Below are 13,918 nucleotides of genomic sequence, written 5' to 3'. Positions count from 1 at the left end.
CATTCAGATGAATGGACATTTAGTCAGAGCAACATTCAAAGGCTTCTTGGAAAATTCATACTCAAGATGGTGTTGATTCATATGTATCTTCAAATACCTTGATAAGCAGGGAAAATTTTGTGCTTTTTTTGCATAAACAATTATTTGAAAAATTTCCTGCAATTTTCACTATATCAATGGTTAAGGATATTTTCATTTTATTTAGGAATCAGTACTTATAATTTCCTAATTATTCTTTTTTAACAGTTTTGCTTGTATTTCGAAACTCTGCTATTGAGTGCATACAAATTTGAGATTATAGCTTCCTGTTTGAGATAACCTTTTTATTTCTAGTAATGTTTCTTATCTTAAAGTTTGCTCTGTAACATTGGGAAAGCTACAGCAGATTTTTTGGGTTAATTGTGTGATACCTCTGTCCTTTTGTTTTCAATCTTTCTGTGTTCTTATATTTAAATCATGTTCCATTAGTAACGTATAGTTGGGTTTGTTGTTTTTAACTAGTCTGACGATCTTATCTTTCACTTTGAGTACTTGGAGTAATTATTGAAAAACTACGTATTTCAATTTAATCAGCCGGAATTGACTCTTTGAAATAAAAAATGAATTAGTACTTTCTCCCACTTCTCCTCTTAACTGCTTCCCAGTTATTACTGTTATTTTTCATTTATTTATTTTTTCATTCTGTTGACGTCATACTGGTTTATTACATTGTATAATTTCAGAAATACATTATTTTATATATATTTCTGTATAGACTGCATCATGCTCACCACCAATAGTCTAGTTTTTATGTCACCATACATATGTGCCCCTCTACCCCTTTCACTCACCTCCGACCCCCTTCCCCTCTGTGTAACCACTAACCTGTTCTCTTCGTCCATGTGTTTGTTTATCTTCCATATATGAGTGAAATCATACAGTATTTGTCTCACTCTGTCTGGTTTATTTTGCTTAACATAATAGCCTCAAGATCCATACTTGTTCTTGAAAATGGGACAATTTTATCTTTTTTATGGCTGAGTAGTATTCAATGTGATGTATACATCACATGTTCTTTATTCATTCATAAGTCAATGGGCACTTGGGTTGCTTCCAAATCTTGGCTATTGTGAATAATGCTGCAATGAACATAGGGGTGCATAAATCTCTTTGGACTGTTTATTTCATATTATTTGGATAAATACCCAGTAGTGGGACAACTTGATCACATGGTATTTCTATTTTTAATTTTTTGAGAAATCTCCTTACTGTTTTCCATAGTGCCTGCAGGAGTTTGCATTCCCAATAGCAGTATATGAGGGTTCCCTTTTCCCTACATCCTCTCCAAACTTTGTTATTTTTTGTCTTGGTAATTATAGCCATTGTGATTGGTATAAGGTGATATCTCACTGTAATTTTTATTTGTATTTCCCTATTAACTAGTGATGTTGAATATATTATCATGTGCCTGCTGCCCATCTGTATATCTTCTTTGGAAAAATATCTGTTCATATCTTCTGCCCATTTCTTGGGCCGGCCCAGTGGCGCAGCGGTTAGGTTCGCACCTTCCACTTCTCGGTGGCCCGGGGTTCCCTGGTTTGGATCCCGGGTGCAGACATGGCACTGCTTGGCACCCCATGCTGTGGTAGGTGTCCCACATATAAAGTAGAGGAAGATGGGCACGATGTTAGCTCAGGGCCAGGCTTCCTCAGCAAAAAAGAGGAGGACTGGTAGTAGTTAACTCAGGGCTAATCTGCCTCAAAAAAAAAATCTTCTGCCCATTTCTTGATCAGGTTGTTTGTGTTTTTGTTGTTGAGTTGTATCAGTTCTTTATATATTTTGGGAATTAACCCCTTGTCAGATATATGATTTGCAAATATTTTCTTCCAGTTGGTGGGTTGTCTTTTCATTTCATTAATGGTTTCCTTTGCCTTGCAGAAGCTTTGTAGTCTGATATAATGACGTTTGTTTATTTTTCCTTTTGTTTCCCTTGCCTGAGTAGACATGATATTTGAAAACATGCTGCTAAGACCAATGTCGAAGAGTGTACTACCTACATTTTCTTCTAGGAGTTTTATGGTTTCGAGAGTTACATTCGAATTTTTAGTCCATGTAAAGTTAATTTTTGTGGATGGTGTAAGATAATGGTTTAGTTTCATACTTTTGAAAGTGGCTGTCCAGTTTCCCCAACACCATTTTTTGAAGATACATTCCTTTCTCCATTGTATGTTCTTGCTTCCTTTGCTGAAGATTTGCTGTCTGTTGATGTGTGGTTTTATTTCTGTGCTCTCAATTCAGTTCCATTCATCTGTGTGTGTGTGTGTGTTTCTGTATCAGTACCATGCTGTTTTGAGTACTATAGCTCTGTAGTATATTTTGAAGTCAGGGATTGTGATGCCTTCAGTTTGATTCTTTTTTCTCAGAATTGCTATGGTTGTTTGTGGTCTTTTGTTGTTCCATATAAATTTTAGGATTCTTTGTTCTACTTTCATGAAGTGTGTCATTGAGATTCTGATTGGGATTTCATTGAATGTGTAGATTGCTTTAGGTAATATGGACATTTTAACTATGTTTATTCTTCCAATCCATGAGCATGGAATATCTTTCCATTTCTTTATCTCTCTCCAGTTTCTTTCACTAATGTCTTATAGTTTTCAGCTTATAGGTCTTTCATCTCCTTGAGTAAATTTATTCTTAGAGGTTTTATTCTTCTGTTGCAATTGTAAATGTGATTGTATTCTTGAGTTCTATTTCTGCTAGTTCACTATTAGTGTATAGACATGCAACTGATTTTTTTTTTTTTAAGATTTTATTTTTTACTTTTTCTCCCCAAAGCCCCCCGGTACATAGTTGTATATTCTTCGTTGTGGGTCCTTCTAGTTGTGGCATGTGGGACGCTGCCTCAGCGTGGTTTGATGAGCAGTGCCATGTCTGCGCCCAGGATTCGAACCAACGAAACACTGGGCCGCCTGCAGTGGAGCGCGCGAACTTAACCACTCGGCCATGGGGCCAGCCCCCATGCAACTGATTTTTATAAGTTGATTTTGTACCTGCAACTTTGCTGTAGCTTTGGATTATGTCTAATACCTTTCTGGTAGATTTTTTAGGGTTTTCTATATATAGAATCACATTGATCACAAACACCTAGAATTTGGCTTCTTCCTTTTTAATTTTACTCCGTTTTATTTATTTTTCTTGCCTAATTGCTCTGGCAAAAACCTCCAGTACTATGTTGAATAGGAGTGGTGAGAGTGGGCACCCTTGTCTTGTTCCTGTTCTCAGAGGAATGGCTTTCAGTTTTTCACCATTAAGTTTGATGTTGGCTGTGGGTTTGTCCTATATGGCCTTTATTATGTTGAGGGAGTTTCTTTCTAAACCCATTTTATTGAGTTTTTATGGTAAATGGATGTTGGATCTTATCAAATGCTTTCTCAGCATCTATGTAGATGATCATGTGATTTTTCTTCCTCATTTTATTAATGTGGTGTATCACATTGATTGATTTGCAGATGTTGAACCATCCTTGCATCCCTGGTATAAATCCCACTTGATCATGGTGTATGATCCTTTTAATATATTGCTCTATTTTATTTCCAATATTTTGTTGAGGAATGTTACATGTGCGTTCATCGGTGATATTGGCCTGTAATTTTCCTTCTTTGTGTTGTCCTTATCTGGTTTTGGTATCAGGGTAATGTTAGCCTCATAGAATGAATCAGAAAGTGCTGCATCTTCTTCAGTTTTTTGGAATAGTTTGAGAAGGATATGTATTAAATCTTTGAATGTTTGGTAGAATTCTTCAGAGATGCCATCTGATCATGGCCTTAGTTTTTTAAGAAGTGTTTGATTCCTATTTTGATGTTTTTCCTTGTGATTGGTCTATTCAGATTCTCTATTTATTTTTGATTCAGTTTTGGGAGGTTGTATGAGTCTAAGTATGCATCCATTACTTCTAGGTTTTCCAATCTTTTGGCATATAGTTTTTTTATAGTGTTCTTTTATAGTCCTTTGTATTTCTGTGGTTTTCACTAAAATATCTCCTCATTCAATTTTAATTTTATTTATTTGAGACTTCTCTCTTTTTCTTAGTGAGTCTGGCTAAGAGTTTGTCAATTTTATTTATCTACTCAAAGATCCACTCTTAGTTTCGTTGATCTTTTTTCTTTTAGTCTTTATTTCATTTATTTCTAGTCTAATTTTTATTATTGCCATCATTCTGCTGACTTTTGGCTTTGTATGTTCTTGTTTTCCAAGTTCTGTTAGATGTAGTTTAAGATTACTTGTTTGAGATTTTTCTCATTTGTTGGGGTAGGCCTGTATTGCTATCTCCTAGGATGCTCTTAGGACCCCTTTTACTGCATCTCATAAGAGCTTGTATGTTGTGTTTCATTTTCCAGGTACTTTTTAAAAAATTTCTCCTTCGATTTCTTCGTTGATGCAATGGTTGTTCGGTAGCATGTTGCTTAGACTTCACATAATGTGAATTTCCCAGTCTGTTTCTTGTACTTGATTTCTCATTTCATAGCATTGTGATCAGCATGATATGATTTCAATATTCTTAAATTTATTGAAGTTTCCCCTGTTTCCCAACATATGGTCTGTCCTTGAGAATATTCCACGTGCACTTGAGAAGAATATGTATTCTGCTGTTTTTCAATGTCATTTTCTTTATATATCTATTAAGGCCATCTGGTCTAGTGTCTCATTTAAGGCCACTGTTTCATTGTTGACTTTCTGCCTTGATGATTTATCCATTCATGTAAGTGAGGTTTGAGGTCCCCTACTATTATTGTGTTATAGCCCATTTCTCCCTTTATGTCTATTAATAGTAGCTTTATTTACTTTGGTGCTCCTGTGTTAGGTGCATACATATTCATAAGTGTTATGTCCTCTTGATGGAATGTTTCTTTTATCATTATATACTGCTCCTCTTTGTCTCTCACTGTCTTTTTTATCTTGAAGTTTGATTTGTCTGATATAAGTATGGCAACATCTACTTTCTTTTGTTTGCCATTTGCTTGGAGTATCATATTCCATCCCTTCTCTCTGAGGCTGTGTTTGTCTTTAGAGCTGAGATGTGTTTCCTGGAGGCAGTGTAATGTTGGGTCTTCTATTTTAATCCATCCAGCCACTTTGTGTCTTTTGAGTGGTGAACTCAATCCATTTACTCTTAGAGTGATTATTGATATATGAGGGCTTAATTTTGCCGTTTTGATGCTTGTTTTCTGGTTGTTCTATATTTCCATTGTTTCTTTTTCCTTGTATTTCTGACTGCCATTTCAGTTTTGTGGTTTCCTGTGAAGGTTTTCACTTTATTTATAATGTGGGTCTGCTCTGATTTTTGTTTAGGGCTTACCATGAGGATTAAAGATCTCATAGATGTGATAGTCTATTTTCTGATAGCCTTTTGTTTCCATTAGCCTAAATAGGTTACATCCCTTTCCTCTTCCCCTCTGGTCATTGTTGTCACAAATTATTCTTTTTTGTGCTGTGGATTTGTGACTAAATTGAAGTGTTTATAGATATTTTTGATGCTTTCCTTACCTTTATCTTTTATGTTTTAATTAAGTTTTTACTAACCTATCTTGATATTGAGCTGCAGTTTTCTGATTCTACTTGTCTATTTTTCTCCTTGCTCAACATTTTGTAAACCTTTGCTTTTTAGTTTTAGATGAGAGGTCTCCTTTCAACATTTCTTGTAAGGAAGGCCTAGTGGCAATGAACTCCCTTAGCTTTTGTTTATTTAGGAAAGCTTTTATTTCTCCATTGTATCTGAGGGATAGTTTCACTGGATAGAGTATTCTTGCCTGAAAATTTTTGTCTTTCAGTGTTTTGAATATATCATTCTATTCTCTCCTAGCCTGCAATGTTTCTGTTGAGAAATCTGCTGAAAGCCTGATAGGGATTCCTTTGTAGGTTATTTTCCTCTGCCTTGCTGCTCTTAATATTTTTTCTTTGTTATTGACTTTTTCCAGTTTTAATATTATATGCCTTGGAAAAGGTCTTTTTGAATTGATGAAATTAGAGGTTCTATAGGATTCATTTATTTGTAATTCCAGTTTCTTACCCAGATTTGGGAAGTTCTCAGATATTATTTCTTTGAACAAGCTCTCTGCTCAGTTTTTCAGGTGAAGAAATTGACATTTGAGAGATTTTAAAACTTCATACATGTTTATGTAGATAAAAGGACAAAGCTAGAATTTGAACTCAACCCTTTCAGTTGGAAATGTGTGTTTTTAAACACTATACGTCAGTACAAGGCTTGATCTATTTGTGTGCAGTTTACTTCCAATGAAGGGTAAGCTGTCCATCAAAGCAAAAGGAAATCTTCCTGGACCCAGATCAGGGAAAGCTCCGAAGAGAATAAGACAGGGGACTGTAAATAAGACTCTGGTGATGGGTGGTTGGCCTCTTTCCTTGTCACCTCAGAGAACAATTATCAACCAGAAATGTTTAGCTCTAATGATCACTGGGCTTTTACTTTGGATGCAGGAGTGAGTGACAGGCAGCCACACGGTGAAAGAGTGTGGCTACACCTGCCCATTAAAATAATGAGCTCCCAAAGGCCATGTTGAAGACTTCATAATAAAGGAGCAGGAATTCAAGAAACAGATATTACTACTTGAATGAAGTCAAAGTATAAAAAAATGACTGAATCAGAAACCACGCATAGAGCAGTGGAAATGCAGATGAACTGAAGTTTGCAAAAGATGTTATTGGATCAAAGCAATCAATAATTCTTCTCTTGTAGCATGAGATCTCAGGACACTTCTTCCTAAAGTAATTCAGTAAGTCCAACTCCTTCCCTCCTATCTCATTCATCCAACACATGACAGTTATAAATTTACAGCCTATTCCACATTTTATCTGTAAAAGGGCAGAGTAACTCTACCCACCTTCAGAAATGAATAAATGAGTTAATATAAATCAAGTCCCTAGAACAGTACTTGGTACTCAATAAGCCCTCAATAAGTACTTGGTACTCAATAAGCCTTATATATATAATATAATTATATTATATTATTATAATTGAGTACTCACTATAAGCCACTCTGCTAAGCTCTCAGGATAAGCAGTGAAAAAAATTCATTTTTTTATATAAATATTTTCTGTACCTGGGTCCTATACACTGTTCTAGGGACTCAGGATAGATACAACAGAGAAAATTCTCTGCCTGTCTTTGAGTAGCTTACATTCTGGTAGGGAAGATTTTATTAAGATAAGAAACACCAAACTCATCATTTCCTCTTCCGTAGGATTACCAGATTGATGTCATAGTGAAGAGTGGTCTTGGTTTTGGGTGCTCAATCAGCGACTGATTATGAGAAGATTTAAAATTTTAGAAAACACAAAGCTAGAAGCACTATTTATTTATTTTAACAGTTTTATTGAGATCCCTTTAACATATAGAAATTGTCTATATTTAAGGTGTATAACTTGATGATTTTGTATATATGCACACATTGTGAAAAGATCACTGCAGTCAAGCTAAATGACTTACCCATCACCTCTAGATAGTTACCCTTGTGTGTGTGGTTATAAAATTTAATTTAAGATCTGTCCTCTTAGGAAACTTCAAGTATACAATACAGTAATGTTAACTATTGTCACCATGCTGTTCATTAGATCCCCAGAACTTAATTATCTTGAATAACTGGAACTTTGTACTCTTTGACCAATATCTCCTCATTGTCTTCTCCCCACACCTGCCCCTACTGATCTCTTCCCCTGGAAACTACCATTCTACTCTCTACTTTTATGAATTTTGATTTTTTAGATCATGGAGAATTTGTCTTTCTGTGTCTGGCACATTTTACTAGAATAATATCCTCCAGGTTTATCTACATTGTTGTAAATGACAAGACAGTCTTATTTTTTAGGGTGGAACAATATTTCATTATCTATCTATCTACCTATCATGTATCATCATCTATCTATCTCATATTTTGTTTATCTATTTACCCATTGATGGACATTTAGGTTGTTTCCATATCTTGGCTATTGTGAATAATGTTGCAATGAACATGGAAGTGCAGATAGCTCTTTGAGATACTGATTTCATTTCCTTTGGATATATACCCAGGAGTGGAGTTGCTGGATGATATGGTAGTTCTATTTTTAATTTTCTGAAGAACCTCCATACTGTTTTCCATAGCGCCTGTACCAATTTGCAATCCCACCAACATGCAAGCGCTCCATTTTCTCTACATCCTTGCCAACACTTGCTATCTTTTGTCTTTTTAACAGCCATTCTAAAGGATGTGAGGTGGTATCTCATTGTGGTTTTGATTAGCATTCCCCTGATGATTAGTGATGTTGAACACCTCTTCATGTAGAACAGTGTTTAATATGATGAATGAATAACACAATCAGATAATTGCAATTTGATGTAAATGTGCTGTGTAATCAAATTCTATAAAATGATAAAATATCAACAACTTTGATTTTACCATCGGGTCTTCTCTAGGGCACTTCTACCTTTTTACACCCATTTATATTTCCTCATTTGATCTTACACTAGTGAGGTCTTTATTAATGCAATGACCTGTCTTTCTTAATGCAAAATGTTCATGGGCTTACCTCATGTCTTCAGAATGATAATCTGGTTGGCCTGATGACATCAAAGTTGTCCTTTGCTTATACTGAAATTATTATCCTTAAATATCTAATGAACCATGTTCAGCTTTTCTTCTTCAGGAGATACTGGTTTTTGCTTGTTCTTGACCACATGGCTCACCCAATTTCAGTCAACTTTGGTGTTGCTTCCCCTCTCCCCCCATGGAGATACGTCCATAGCACTTCTATCTCATAATGGTACTGATGAGTTAGTCCAACTTTTGATCTTTTCATGCATTTTATTGAGTGACTTGTATAAAAAAATTATATAATTAGAAAAAAATTCTAGTTCTAAACATGCATGTATATGTGTGTATATATATATATATATATATATATATATACACACACACATTTCTCTTAGTTTTACTTTAAAAGAATAGAATGTTTTGTTATGGGTTGAATTGCTTCCCTCAAAATGGAATATGTGAAATCTTATAGCATGTTGTGTTTAGTGCCTTTTGGGACTCTTATACTAAAGATTTATAAAATATAAGAAATTCCTAACTTTATTGTTAATTTGGGTTTATATTTTGAAGTCAGAATTCTAAAAAGCCATATGAAACCCAAGTCCAGAGGAACATTGAGACTCATTAGATTCAATCTTCCCATTTTCAATTGAGACAATGAGGATCTGCAGAGATGAAGTGAATTTTCCACAGTTTCCAAGGAGTTAGGAATGGAGCTTCAGACAAAACTCAAATTACTGACTCCCAGTTGCTCTCTGCTCTATTAGATGGATTCTTTTCTGGTCAACGAAGTATATAACATACAGATTTTAAATAGTGCCAAGAGATTACCATAGGCCGACTTCCTCCGAGAAGACTTTGCCCAGCAGGTGGCTAGGACGTTATTGGTATTAACTGTTTATATGACCTTCTAGAAAACATCCATTCAAATAATGACAAACAAAATCTAACTGATCACAAGATTGCTTCTTTCCTTTATGAAGGATGCAGTTCTATGGCTGTAGGAAGGAACAACACAATTGTGACAAAATTCATCCTCCTGGGATTTTCAGACCATCCTCAAATGAAAATTTTCTATTTTGTGTTGTTCCTGGGGATTTACCTCCTGACCCTAGCCTGGAACATGAGCCTCATCATCCTTATCAGGATGGACTCCCACCTACACACACCCATGTACTTCTTTCTCAGTAACCTGTCCTTCTTAGATATCTGCTATGTATCCTCCACAACTCCCAAGATGCTCTCTGGCATCATCACAGAGAAGAAAACCATTTCCTTCATTGGGTGTGCCACGCAGTACTTTGTCTTCTGTGGAATGGGGCTGACTGAATGCTTTCTTTTGGCAGCTATGGCATATGATCGGTATGCTGCAATCTGCAACCCGTTGCTCTACACAGCTGTCATATCCCATACACTTTGTTTAAAGATGGTGGCTGGGGCCTATGTGGGTGGATTCCTTAGTTCTTTGATTGAAACATACTCTGTCTATCAGCATGACTTCTGTGGGCCCAACCTAATCAACCACTTCTTTTGTGACCTTCCTCCTGGTTCTGTCATGCTCTGATACCTTCACCAGCCAAGTGGTGAACTTCATTGTGGGTGTTGTTGTTGGAATGGTATCTGTCCTTGTGATCCTCATCTCTTATGGTTACATCGTTACTGCTGTCGTGAAGATCAGTTCAGCAAGAGGTAGGACCAAGGCCTTCAGCACCTGTGGCTCTCACCTGACTGCTGTGACCCTCTTCTATGGTTCTGGTCTCTTCATGTACATGAGACCTAGTTCCAGCTACTCCTTAAACCGGGACAAGGTGGTGTCAGTGTTCTATGCTCTGGTGATCCCTATGGTGAATCCCATCATCTACAGTCTTAGAAATAAGGAGATTAAAAGTGCTGTAAGGAAAGCTATGGAAAGGAAACATGTTCTTTCTCATGAGCACTCATTTTTCTGACCCCGAGGTAATGTTTACAATAAAGCTGTGAGTTGGGTCAATTATGCTGACTTTCATGTAGTTCTGGACTAGTTGATTGACACAATGATTTTTGTTTACCAGGATTTGTGTAGATTCAGCTTATAAACGCTCAATTTAGGAAAAAGCTTCACCATGACAAAGACTGAGCAATCTGAAACATCAAAATAGAGTTGTTGTCTGTAGGAGGAAAACTAAAAAAATGTTAGTCCAGCATTCAGGGTGACGATTCTAAAGGTAGGATAGGAATATATAGCATAATAACCTGAGGACAGGGACATTTTTTCTAAAAACAATTGCCTTTCCATCTTACGAGGTTCTAACATGTTTCCTTTAGGGCAGATGAGCACTGCAAGTCAGACACCCTTCCCTATTGAGAATCATGACTATCGTGAGCCACTGTGACTGGTGGGGGTATAGTCCTGACTCTTTGGATGTATTAAGGCAGGAAAGAGATTGAAAACTTTTGTTTAGGGCCTCAATGACTGAACAAATGGGCTGACCTCATGGCTAATTCAATCAATGATACAAAAATTGGTCACTGAAATGATTTGAAGAAAACCAGGGAATTGTCACTTCAGTCTAAAGTAACACCTTTCTAAGCAACACTCAAAGTTTCTTAGGAATCAACAGAAGAGGAGCACACTTTCATTTGGTGAGAAAGGTTCTCTGTTTTCATCAATTTTGTGATAAATTTGTGAAGAATTTAGCCAAGGAATTGAAGAGAGTGATTTTTCTCCTCCACATTTTCTAAGAACTTGTTAAGTGTCCTTTAACCAGCCGTAAAAACTAGAATAAATTTATTCAGCTGTGGCCTCTCTTGGTCAGGCCATAAATAAGTGAGTAAATGAGTATCTACCTGTATATCCTTGGATAAGATACTTGGGCCGTGTGTGCCTTATCTCATAGGCTTATTGTGAGGAATTAGATGGATCAGTATATGTAAACACTTAGAATAGTGCCTGGTGTATAGAAAATGCTCATGAGGTGATATTGTTATTACAATTATACTATAATGATTTATCACCATCTGAGCTAAAGAAGTAGAAGATGTTTCCTTAGTTTGGTAGGAAATGTGATCTTTGTAATGGCTTTGATGTGTTAGAAAGTGGGTCTACAGAGACTATAGTGAGGAGTAGTTAAGGGTGTTTGTTAAGTATTCTTAAATCATCAAACCTGTGATTATTAATCTCATCTCTGCCATTTTGCAGATATGTGGCCTTATGCAAGTTACTTACAAACCCTATCTTCTTCATCTGTAAAATGAGAAGAATAATTGTATCTACCACATAGAGCAGATATAACAATTAAATGAGAATATGCATGAAAGGGCTTAGCCTATTGTTTGATATATGGCAATACTTCATAACTGTTAGCTCATAGTACTAGTTAATTAGTCAATTTTATATAAATCAGGAGAAATCCAGGTTAATGTGCTAAAAAGAGACAAATTAAGTAGCTTTGAAATGTCTACTCAAATTGGGACATAATTGTCTCAGTAAAAGGCAAGCCCATACCTCTCACCTCTGGTACCTCTTTTGCATATAGGAAGCAGTCCTTAGGGAAGTAGAAAGAACTCAAGTTCATATAGGTGATGACATATGGAAATGTTACCATTGTACCGACTCTCTCAGCTTCCTGGGCACCCTGCTCTTATCCTTATGACCAGTTTTTCATCTACGTTTATCTGTATTCCACTTCACTGAGCTCCTATCCCTCAATTTGCCTTTGGTAGCTAAGCTTAAATTCTCCTAATACCAAATTCAGTGGAACAATAAATAAGTAAATAAATAAACAAAGGAAAAAATACCTCATGCTTTGGATTTACATGGAGCTGTCACTGATCTGTTGTGTCTAATTTTCTTTTGCTGAACAAAGACTCTGGATATTAAGGTATTACAAAAATCTTTCTTGTTTGGCCACATATATGTTCGCCAGTAATGGAAACTTTTTATTTGCATTGAGAAGATACAAAGTACTTTTGCAGTTTGTCCAACTACCAAGGAGAAAGTAATGCTCATTCATTAATAATTATTAAATCCAGTGCATAAGATGGGGATTGGTCACAAGGCTTGAATAAACCAAAAATTATCTGCATTTTACAATAAGCTGCATGTTAAATAATACTTCCCAAATAAGAGCATTTATTATGTGACTACAAACAGACGTACATTAAACAGAATATATTTGGCACTGAAAGAATCCAGCATTTTATAACTATTTGAAGCAGGACAAGGTACATCTGTCTCCAAGGGAGCTAGCCAGCTGCAGATTGAATCAGTTTAGTAAAATTACCACAATCCAGGGTGTGGCACTCATCTTTGCAACCTCCAAAAATCTTTTCCAGGTGGATTGAAGTTAATCAAGCTCACAATTCTGCATAAGCCCCAATACTATTTTTAGTTTTCAGTGAAGAAAAAAGCAGCCATGCTTGTACTTGTGCCCATAGCACAAATCTCTGTGCTTTTGAGGAAACCACATGGAAGAACAAATTACAATCAAAAGTCTATTTGGAGAGAAAGGAATCAAAGCAAAGTGGATAATGTGTATCAGTGCCTGATGTGTCCAGCTATAGGGTCCTGACTGGCTGAGGTGCTACCAATGTTTCTCCCCAACCATTCATTTTTTTCTCTTCTAAGTGACTATCTTCATTTCTAATCAATATATTATTTACAGATTGATTAATTAACAGGTCTCACTTCTTTTGGTCTAAGAAATATTTTGTCCCTGAAATGCCTTTTTTACATATTTGTTTATTATGATCTGATTTTGTTGTTTAATTTTTAGAGTTTTCAGAAACCTGGTTATTGGCCATATCTAATACATACATTCCCCTAATTTTTTTGCTAGATATGTATGATTAGAAACACACACACTCACTCATTCACTCAAATACTCATAAATTAGTGACTGATGTATTAAGTGGGCTCTGATGAGATTTTAAACTTTTTTCTAAAGATTAATCATCTCATGTTTCTAGTCTTAAACCCAGACAAACCTAGAGATTGCCTATTCTGTGAACATCCACACAAATAAGGAAACACTTGCATTTCACTTCCCTGTGTCCAGACAACTGACCTGGATCTTGCTGACCTACAATTGAGTGGGGAGAGCCTGACTGACTTGCAAATAAGCAGATACACCATGTATACCAGCATTCTCCCATAAGCTTGATCCATGACTACCTTCCCTGAATTCTTGTGTGTCTCATTGTCTATAACATCTCTTAAACAACTGGGGAACGTAAACCAACTGCTTATATCTTGCCTTTGTGGCTTTTATTCCATCCTCACTCTTCTCGTGTTTTCCTTTCCTCTTCTAATGCTGGTCAAGCCCTCCTAGGTGCAATGCTGACCATGGATCTGGTCAGGGATAAGGTTCCTCTCC

General features: G+C 36.1%; 1 pseudogene; it reads left to right on the top strand.

Annotated features, from left to right (window-relative positions):
• Window positions 1-9,558: 9,558 nt before the first annotated feature.
• LOC139040705 (olfactory receptor 5A2-like) lies at window positions 9,559-10,513 on the top strand (annotated as a pseudogene).
• Window positions 10,514-13,918: the final 3,405 nt, after the last annotated feature.

The sequence above is a fragment of the Equus asinus genome, chromosome 17 (genome assembly GCF_041296235.1).
Source record: "Equus asinus isolate D_3611 breed Donkey chromosome 17, EquAss-T2T_v2, whole genome shotgun sequence".
Classification (NCBI taxonomy): domain Eukaryota; kingdom Metazoa; phylum Chordata; class Mammalia; order Perissodactyla; family Equidae; genus Equus; species Equus asinus.
Note: the sequence above shows the minus strand (reverse complement) of the source record. Positions and strands in the feature narration are given on the sequence as shown.